The 9,801-nt window shown below is 42.9% G+C and overlaps 1 protein-coding gene across 12 annotated transcripts in view; it reads left to right on the top strand.

Annotated features, from left to right (window-relative positions):
• Positions 1–7,534: 7,534 nt before the first annotated feature.
• CLOCK (clock circadian regulator) overlaps positions 7,535–9,801 on the top strand; it is a 108,079-nt gene continuing 105,812 nt past the window's right edge. For 5 of the 12 annotated variants that reach the window (XM_066385633.1, XM_066385620.1, XM_066385621.1 and 2 more), the window contains exons 1-2: positions 7,756–7,954; positions 8,898–8,985. The gene's annotated coding sequence lies outside the window, so the exon portion shown is untranslated. Of the gene's footprint in view, positions 7,683–7,755; positions 7,955–8,897; positions 8,986–9,801 lie in introns of those variants that run through there. The other 7 variants (XM_066385622.1, XM_066385625.1, XM_066385626.1 and 4 more) reach the window with 4 other exon arrangements.

Raw genomic sequence — 9,801 nt, 5'->3', positions numbered from 1 at the left:
TATATTATGAAACTTACCTATGTTTTAATAGTAATCACAGAATAATTCATCATGAGAAAACATGCAATATTAGGATACTGCAGAAGACCTGCAGGATGCTTTATCTTGACTTAATAATGAACATCATTTTTAGAGAAAAGGGTGGTAAATCCAGCATCTAATATTGTTCAATGTTTAAATGATTAGATTACTAAAATGAATTGGTGAGAATTGAGGCAGTTTAACATGGGGTCAAGACAAGGCTCTTTGTTGCTCATGACAGTAGGTGAGGATCATTGAGGCTGCAAAAAGGGATGAAGTGGAAGAACAGTTAAATACAGATTTGAGCAAGGTAATAATAATGTATTTCACCAGGTAGGCTAAAATCAAATGATCAAACTTTGAAAACAATTAGGAGGATCCCTTTCTTCTGAGATAGCAAAGAAGAGCTTTTGAAAATATACATCTTGGGATAAAGAGAAAGAAAGTTGTGACGGGAAGTTGGGGGTTGCACATGATGGTCTTTATTTTAGCATTCTGCATGCATATAAGAGAAATACTTACCTATACTGGCCCAACTCCTGAAGTTTTCTTTAACAAACAAATGGATAAATTTCTATTCAAGATGAAACAGTTGTGGAAATGAAAGGAAAAAGCCATATAATCATAAACTTAAATGTAACTTTAATACCATCTAATGCATATAAGTATGAACATTATTTTCCCTTCCAACTGTAACCAAATGCAAAAAGTCCCCCTAAATGTAATTCCTTTTTAGTAAATATATATTCATCTATTTTTAAAATTAAAATGAACACAAGAAGTACTAATATATAGTATTTAAGATATCTGAATTGAAAGATGCATATTTTTCTTTTAACTCTTAACTCAAATCCACCAGGTGGCAGTAAGTTTTTATCCACAAGCACAGTTCATGAAGACTTAAACATTTATAAGAATCCTAAAATATAGCATGTTAGAGGTGGCTGGTTGTGATTCTAGCCCAGCCTATTTCAAATGCACACACACACACACACACACACACACACACACACACACAATTTGTCTAGCAAGTACTTGTGCCCGCTGACACAGGTCACTGCTTCCTTATGTTACTTCATTTATACATTCTCATTTAAGCAGGGTATAAATATTTGTTAGAATGTAGAGGCATTATTTAATTTTTTTATAAATAAATTTTTATTAATTTTAATGGGGTGACATCAATAAATCAGGGTACATATATTCAAAGAAAACATGTCCAGGTTATCTTGTCATTCAATTATGTTGCATACCCATCACCTAAAGTCAGATTGTCCTCTGTCACCTTCTATCTAGTTTTCTTTGTGCCCCTCTCCCCCTCCCCCTCTCCTTCCTTCCGTCCTCCCTCCCCCCCCGCAACCACCACACTCCTGTCCATGTCTCTTAGTCTTGTTTTTATGTCCCACCAATGTATGGAATCATGCAGTTCTTGGCCCCCTCTGACCCACCTATTTCACTCCGTATAATGTTATCAAGATCCCACCATTTCGTTGTAAATGATCCGATGTCATCATTTCCTATTGCTGAGCAGTACACCATAGTGTATATGTGCCACATCTTCCTTATCCAGTCTTCTATTTTTTTTTACAGTGACATTATTTAATTTTAATATTGTGTTTCCCATTTTATGAATTTTTTTTATTTGATAGAATACAAACAAAAGGTTTTCTTTTTTTAGTTGCCAATTTTCAACTGTTTTTGACTTACAAAATGGATATTTCAGGCCCTGGCCAGGAGGTTCAGTGTATAAAACATTGTCCTGGTGCTCTGAGGTCGTGGGTTTGATCCCTGGTCAGGGCACGTATGAGAGGCAATCAATGAGAATAGAGCAGCAAGTTGATGCTTCTCTCTCTTTTTCTCTCCCCTTTCCTTTCTCTCTTTTTCAAATCAATGGGGGGAAAATGTAATGGATATTTTATATGTTCCAACCTAATATTTTTCTCTATTTCTTGCTACCGACAGCACTGTGCTGAAACTCCCTTCCCTACTTGTTTGTTCCTTGTTTGTCAAAGTGTGGTCCTGGAATCATCAGCATTCCCAGGGAGCTTATTAGAAATGCAGAATCTCTGGTCCCATCCCAGACTAACTGAATTGGAAATTTTGTTTTAATGAGATCCTTAGGTGACTAACCAGCACTTGGTAGCAAACCCTTTAAAGACATCTTGAACAAACTTAAACTCTTCCTCCATATTCTTGGTTATTAAAATTGTGTCTAGTTTGCCTGACCATGTGGTGTCACAGTGGATAGAGTGCCATCTTGGGACACTGAGGACCCAGGTTTGAAATCCTAAGGTTGCCGGCTTGAGTGTGGGTTAATCTGGCTTGAGCCCAAAGGTCGCTGGCTTGAGCCCAAAGTCACTGGCTTGAGCAAGGGGTTATTGGCTCAGCTGTAGCCCCCAGTCAAGGCACATAGGAGAAAGCAATCAGTGAATAACTAAAGTGCTGCAACTATGAGTTGATGCTTCTCATCTTTCTCCCCTCTTATCTGTTCTCTCCCTGCCCTACCCTCCCCCACACACACACACACTTAGAAAAAAAATGTGTCTGGTTTTAAATTCCAATCTCAGTTGTTCCAAGGCAAGTGTTCTCTGGCTGAACTTGTGACTCAGGAACTATGAAGACAAAAGGCGGGGTTTGTTTTTTACTAATTATTTCCCTCTTTTTAAGGTCCATTCCTTCTGGTGTGGGGTGAGGACTGGGAGGGAAATTAGGGAAGAAAGGGCTTTTCTCTATGATTAAGTACAATCCATATCTAAATGTTCACTCATTAATGGGCACACTGAGTTCTAGAAACTCTGAGGCAGCCTCTCTACTGCACAGTTCCCTGACACGGGACATCAGCCTGCACCTCTCCCCTTTTTTTAATGTCTCAGTTTCCACTTTCAGAAGTCTACCCTGCCTCTTGCTGCTAGAATTTCTTTCCCCCTTAAGAGTCAAGATGGTTCACACCTGGATGGCACTTTCCACAGAGCATCAATGGACCCAGGAGAAACGTACACGTGCTTGCTTGTAGGAGTACATACTGCTTTCCTCAGCCTACTCCCTGGCCAGCTGTTTCTCTCCAAGTCTTTATTCTCCTGTTTATTTAGGTGTAGGGTATAGAGACAAATCTGCTAGTGGATGAGATGTCAATTTCTTCTTACAGTCACCTCCAGTTTCTCTAGCTGTTTCTATTGGAGCCTTGTTTATTTAACTTGGAGTGGGATGGGGGGAAAGTCAAAAGGCAAAGCCACAGTACTGTCCAGGAACCTGACTGGCTCCAGTGATTCATCTTACTCTTCCCAGATGTTCTGCTTATGTGACGTGAGGGTGAGTGTTGGAGGTTTTGACTATGGTAGATCATTTTGTTCAGCTTTTGTCTTGGCTAATGGATTAGGTGTATAGCCCCAAATATTGGCAGGTATTTAGAAGGTAAGGTGAGTAATTCATGCTCTTTTTTTCCCTATTGTGGACTTCACTCAACATCCTTTGTATATGTCATAGCTGTGTCCATTATAGTGTTACATACTCTTGTGGGCCCTCAAATACTCTACTACTAACACAGTACCTGTACATCATATTTTACTGATGTCAATTTGTCTCTCTTTTGTATTTTAATACACCTTAGTAAGGCTACCTCTTGACAAGACTATAATCTGCCTACAATCATAATTTGGGATATAAAAATGATCCTAAAATTTTTCTATTATGTTTTACCTTTTATCTCATTTAATCATTCATTTGCCTCAAGAATTGAAATGGAAAATACATATACAATGGTGAACAAAACACATGGTTCTTGCCTCCTGGAGTTTGCCATGTGGTGGTGGGAAAGATACTTAATAGATAAGAGACAAATATCCAATAAATATATGTGTAATTTAAATTTATATTATAGAGGAAACAGCACAGCAATAGAGAATAACTCTGGGTAGTACGTGGGGAGGGGATAGGTTGAGAGGTGAGAGGGAGACCTAGCTAAATAGAGTAGTTAGAGCTTTGAGAAATAAAGACTGAGGAGCCAGCCATGAGAACAGTAAGAGGGTGGTCCAGGCAAGGGCACAGCATGTGCCAGAGCCTGAGAACAGAGAGAGATTTACAAGGAACTGAAGGAAGTTTCTGGGTTGGGAGTGTTATGAAAAAACAAGAAATATTAAGACATGGGGTTGGAGAGAGAGCAGGGGCTAGATCAAATAGGCTGTTATGACCATTATTAAGACTTTGGATGAAATGGGAAGCAAAGGTTTTAAAAGGGAATATATGATTTCATTTATATTTTCAAAAGAATATTCTTGCTGCTCTGTGAAGAATAGATTGAAGGGAGCATCCAAGATATCTGAGACACTTGAAAGGAGACATCAGATAGGCAACTGAACATATGTGAATGGAGTCCAAAGGAGAAGTGTAGGCTGGAATTACAAATCTGTATGTTGTTTAAACCATTCCTAGGGTTCCAACAAATATTGTTAAAGTCCAAAACCACCATCCTTATCACCTAACCTTTATGTAGCAGTTTGTAATTTACACTTGAGCATTATAACTCTGAGACACTTATTTTTCAAACTTTATAAACACCCTGAAGCTCAGAGACATTATTTAACTTTCTTAACTTAGTATTAGGATTTAAGCCTAGACTTTTTACTACAAAATCCATAATACTACCTCATATTATTGTACTCCTATTTTTAAAGGGTATAGAAAGAATGTGAGTAGTTGACTAAACCATAAAGGTCTCTCTAAAAAGAAAGCTTACTTTGTATTTCCTATTATGCGTATCTTAAACTTCCTATGTTCCATTCACCTTATACTAGGGTAGCAAAACTAGGAATATCAATGAAAGGATGGATAAGAGAGGTATTATGAAAGAAAGATAGGATTTTGTGATAGATGGGACATGGGGAACTAGAATATTAGCAAAAGACATGTAAGAATTACACAAAAAATAACATCATTAATAGTAGCCAATATTAATATGGGATTTCTTATGTACCATGTACAATTACACACACACCTCATCTGTTATCTACTATAGTTCCTCTCAATTATCCTATGAGATGGGACTGTTCTTATCTTCATTTTACAGATGAGGGAACTGAAGAACAGAGAAATAACTTGCTCAAAGTCATGCAGATATTAAGTGGTAGAGTTGGGATTTAAATCCTGGCAATTTAGTTCCCGATTCTGTACGCTTAACCACTGTGCTATATTGCCTCTACCAAGATATCAACTAATGGAATCAGTTGGGGAGTTTGAAATGCTCAGTTTAAGTAAGGCATACAAGAAGGAATGTTTGAATTACATAAATTGTATTTAATGAGAGGATTTAGGCGGGAGGACAAACAGGGTCTGTGAAACTACGAGGCAGGATTTTCGTTTTAGGGAAAAGTGGAATCTGGAAATTGGAAAAGTTATTACAAATATCATCCAATTTTATCCTTGGAGAGAATAAGGGGAGTAAGAAAATGTGATCTTAATCATGGGTATGTTGTGATCTTACTTATTTAACAGTATTACTTCTATTCAATGATAGAATAGTCCAGTACTAAATTAGGAGTTGTTGGGTATGCATGTAATTAAGATGTATGAGTTGTTGAGCTTGAACGCTTCCTTAAATCAGTATCAGAGGGCTGGCAGAAAATGATTATCAACAGTTCTTGGTAAATGATTAAATATAGAAAGTGAGAAAGAGTCAACATGATTTGATCCTGGTGACTAAGAGGACAATGGAACCATTAAAAGGGGCAAAGGTATTTTTGAAGATATGTGCTCTAGATGATGCAGAAGAGGAGGGATCACTTTCTCTAGAATAAAATCGACATGCACATCCTAGGAAATGCATTTAAACCCTCTTGCCTGGATGCAATCTACCTTATCAGTATAATGAACCTTGCTTCCTCCCTTGCTTCCAGTATCAGGGTTCATGATTGCCAGTGACAGAAAACCTCTCACTGGTGTAAGCAATAAAACAAACACATTAATTAATTGACTAAGTAAATTTCCAGTTATCTAGTCCACACTGGATTCAGGGCATCAAACATGTCTTCAGGCTAGATCTCCATTTTTGAATCTGCTTTCCCCCCTGTTCCTTCTTTCTCAGAATTGGAATGGAAAGATGGCTTCAGGTCTTCATTTTTCCAGATTTAAGTACATTGGAAAAGAGAGCCCTTCTTTGTAACTCCAGCCTAAGGCAGAGGATTAATTCAAACATGCTTCCCCTCTGGAGTCCTAACCCAGCCATATGGACTGAAGAGTGAAGAAAGGATAGTTTTCCAAAGGAAATGATCAGAATAGAGAATGAATGCTGAGCAGGCAAAAATGTGTATTAAAATCCCTTCTATTATGCTGCTATATTTTGGAGTAAGTTAACAAATCATGTTTCCCCACTCTCTACTGAAAAATCCTCAGGCGAAGGATCAGGGATCTGAATAAATTAAAATTTTATGTCCCCTCCAAACACCTGCTCCCAGCATACAGCAAAATAGTATGGATAATTTATAGTAGTATTTATAATAGTACGGGTGGATAATTTCTCCCTAAAATAAACAGTGAGTATTCACCCAGTTTTCTAAAAAAGGGAAACCATGGAAATTTAGGATCCTGGTTTACTGCCACTACTGTGTCCCTCATCTTCCCCTATACTATCACCTGGTCTTAAAGGTTTCGCAGTGCTATATTGGTTCGAAACAGCACCAGATTGGATCTCCTGGGTACTTAAGCTTTAACTAAGCGAGAATTCAGAAGCAAGATTCAAATATACATATATAAGCAGAAGTTTATTTAGAAGAAGTAAGCCAGCTGGGCTGCGTGAGCTTAAGAAACAAGTTACAGAGGCAAAAGAAAAGTTAGGGTTAAAGGCCGGGTGAAAAGCCAAGTGAACACATCCTGACCATCTTCTGCCTCCGTCCGGCCAAGGGGGTCTGTTCTGTCTCCCCAGGTCTACCCATCAATAAAAAGCCACCCAAGACGTGCTTCCCGGGGGGAGGGTATAAAGGCTCTGTCCTTAAGTCTAGTCACCTCCTCAACTCCCCTTTCCCAGCCCCAGGAGAAGAAACCCCAGAGAGGCTGCTTGGGGTAGAGGGCATCTTTCGTCCGGAACATCCGAAAAAAATCTTCCCTGGCGTGCGCCAAGTGACTTTCTTGTAAAGGGAGAGAGGGTCCCCTTTTTGGCCTCCGGATCCTTCAACGAGCGGGGAGCTCCTTCTCGTACCCCGCATCCAGGGTGAAAACCGAAGCCGCTCGGACCTAACGCTCACGATCCCCCAACTGGACGCATCCTCCACCCCATCAGGCCCCGCCTCTCCCTGGCTTTCTCGTAACCGGAGCGGGGAAAAAGGGCGCCGGGAAGATCCCGGTTTTCCTCCGCCTTCGGCGGCGGCCGCGGACCGCGAAAACACGCGGCCCAAGGGAGCGGGAGCCTCCTCGGCAGCCCGGGATACCCTCCGCAGCAACACGCAGCCTAACGGGGCAAGTCGCATGCGCACGAAGACGCGCCGGAGAAAGGGAGAGTGAGGGGAGGGGCGAATGCAGAGCGCCGGACGTCGGAGCCCGCGGGGTCATTGACGACGCATGCGCCGGGAGGGAGCGCAATCACAGACACAGCTTGCGGCTACCGGCTTAAAAAAGGAAACCCCCGAAAGCGAGAGCGCGGAGGAAATCTGGCCACCGACGCGTGCGCGCTCCCGGTGAGTGGCGTCCGCCGGTAGGCTTGCCTCGGTGGCGCATGCGTGCTCCCGGTGCCGGTGGAGGAGGGGAAGGAGAGGGAGGGGGAGGAGGAGCTGGTTGCAGTAGCAGTGAATTTATTGGGGGTGGGTTGGGGGCGCCACTCACAGCCCCAGGTGCAGCTTGTGCTGGGAGCCGCGGTGTCTCCTGGATGCGGCTGTTTTAGTGGTTCCGAGTCACCGCTCCTGACTCCCGGGTGGGGGAGGGAAGAAGCCGGAGCCGCGGCAGCCACACGGTGAGGGCGCGGGGTAGGGGAGGTAGCGGGGGGCGGCGTGTGTGGGGTTCGGGGGCGGCGGCCAAGGAGGGGAAGGCGGCAGCTGAAGCCCAAGTTTTGACTGTCGCTGTAGTGTGTCTTTTCCTGGGAGTTGGGGCGGAGGCCCGCCCTGTCTGCGGGGCCCTCCGGGGAAGCTGGGGTTACCTGCGGGGCAGGGGCGGGATTGAGGTGCACGGCGGGGCCGGTGGCTGGTGCGCGCCGCGGGGCTGGCGCCGATTCCCGCGGCGGAGCAGCCGGGAAAGCCGGAGACCCGGTGCCGACAGGGCTGTTGCTTGGGACCCGCTAGGCCTTGTGACCCACTTTATTCCTGTCACAACTTGGGCACGTTTGGAGCGGCGCCCAATGGGCCGCCAGGGCGGCCAGCTCCTCCGGGGAACCCCCGCCCTCCCGGCGCCCGACCCGCGCGCCTCGGTCCGAGCGGCGGCTGCCGCCGCCCTTGGGTTGGTTCCGTTAGTGGTCGTGGTTCCGGGCTCGGTCCCTGGGGAGCGCGGCTCCGAGCCTCCGGCTCGAGCTGTTGCGCGGGGTCCAGGGCTCCCGGCGCGGCGCCGGGTCTTCCTTCCGTGAACCCGCGCCTCTCCACTCCCGGCCGCCGCCGCGCCGGGCGTTCTCGCTCTCCTTCCTCCTGCGAAGCCGCAGTTTCAGGAGCGGGTCCCGGCGCTCTGGCCCCTGGTGTGAAATTTTCCAACACGTAGCGTCGCGGAGCTTGTACGCTTGAGTGTGTTTTTGTTGGTGTAGAAGTCGTCCTGTTGATATCGTGACCAGAATCCCCAAAGATAAAAGCCTAGGCCTGTGACCCAGCAGATGAAAGATCGAATCAGGTGGTGGTTTCTTGTCATTATTAGTATGCCACTCTGTGCGACTTTTTGTTTTAAGGCTTTTAAAAAAAAAATGTTTTCTTTTACAGCGAAAGAAAAGCACAAGAAATAAGGAAACTTTTACAGTCATTGTTGATTTGCCTATTACGCTGATTCCCCCAAGTTAAAATAAAAAAGGTAATTTCACTTGAAGATTGCATTCTACCTGTAATTTGTAGTTTAAAGTGGTAAGAGGAGAACATTGTGGAAATGTTTTCCCTCAGAGCGACTGAAAAACAGACATTCTAAAATGGATATAATTTAGATAAGTGTTTTTTTGTTTTTTTTTTAACAACTCAAGTCTAGTTTGTTCGAAAATCTTGTTAGGGGAAGGAAACTAACTCAGGTATTAATTAGTTGACTGAATAGAACACCATTAAAATTAGCCCGAAGTAAGTAGATGAAAGTTGTGGTAGAACTAGTCTTGATCAGCTATGAAAGAAAGAATGAGGAAGCTTTCTGTGTACTGACATGGAAAGAACTCCAAAGTATGTTATAAAGTGAAAAAAACGAGGTGTAGGACAGTGTGAATGATAAGTACTTTATGTGTTAAGGGAGGGGTGGAATATGAATATGAACTTGTGTTTGCTTTTCTAAGTATAAAGGAACTCTGGTAAGATACTGTAAAACTAATAACGAAGTCGTGGCCTGATGAGGGAAGGGTGGGAAATGAGAAATACACTGTGTTTTTAAAATATTTGTTACTATATTATGGGTTCATAAACTAGATGAAACAGAAATCCTGCTCAGTGGTTTTTGCCTGTGTGTCTCTCTTCCCTAATTTTTGGTGATTTTTGGCCATTTTCAGTATGACAGCTGTTAATATTTTTTAGGAAAATGAACCGAAATTGAAAGAAAGTTTAGCATAAAGTTGGCTATTTATACATTAGTTTTTAAGATGCTGAAGTTACAAATTTAACTTTTAAAGATGTTTAGTCATATTTTGCTTTGCTA

This window comes from Saccopteryx leptura, chromosome 5 (genome assembly GCF_036850995.1).
Source record: "Saccopteryx leptura isolate mSacLep1 chromosome 5, mSacLep1_pri_phased_curated, whole genome shotgun sequence".
Classification (NCBI taxonomy): Eukaryota; Metazoa; Chordata; class Mammalia; order Chiroptera; family Emballonuridae; genus Saccopteryx; species Saccopteryx leptura.
Note: the sequence above shows the minus strand (reverse complement) of the source record. Positions and strands in the feature narration are given on the sequence as shown.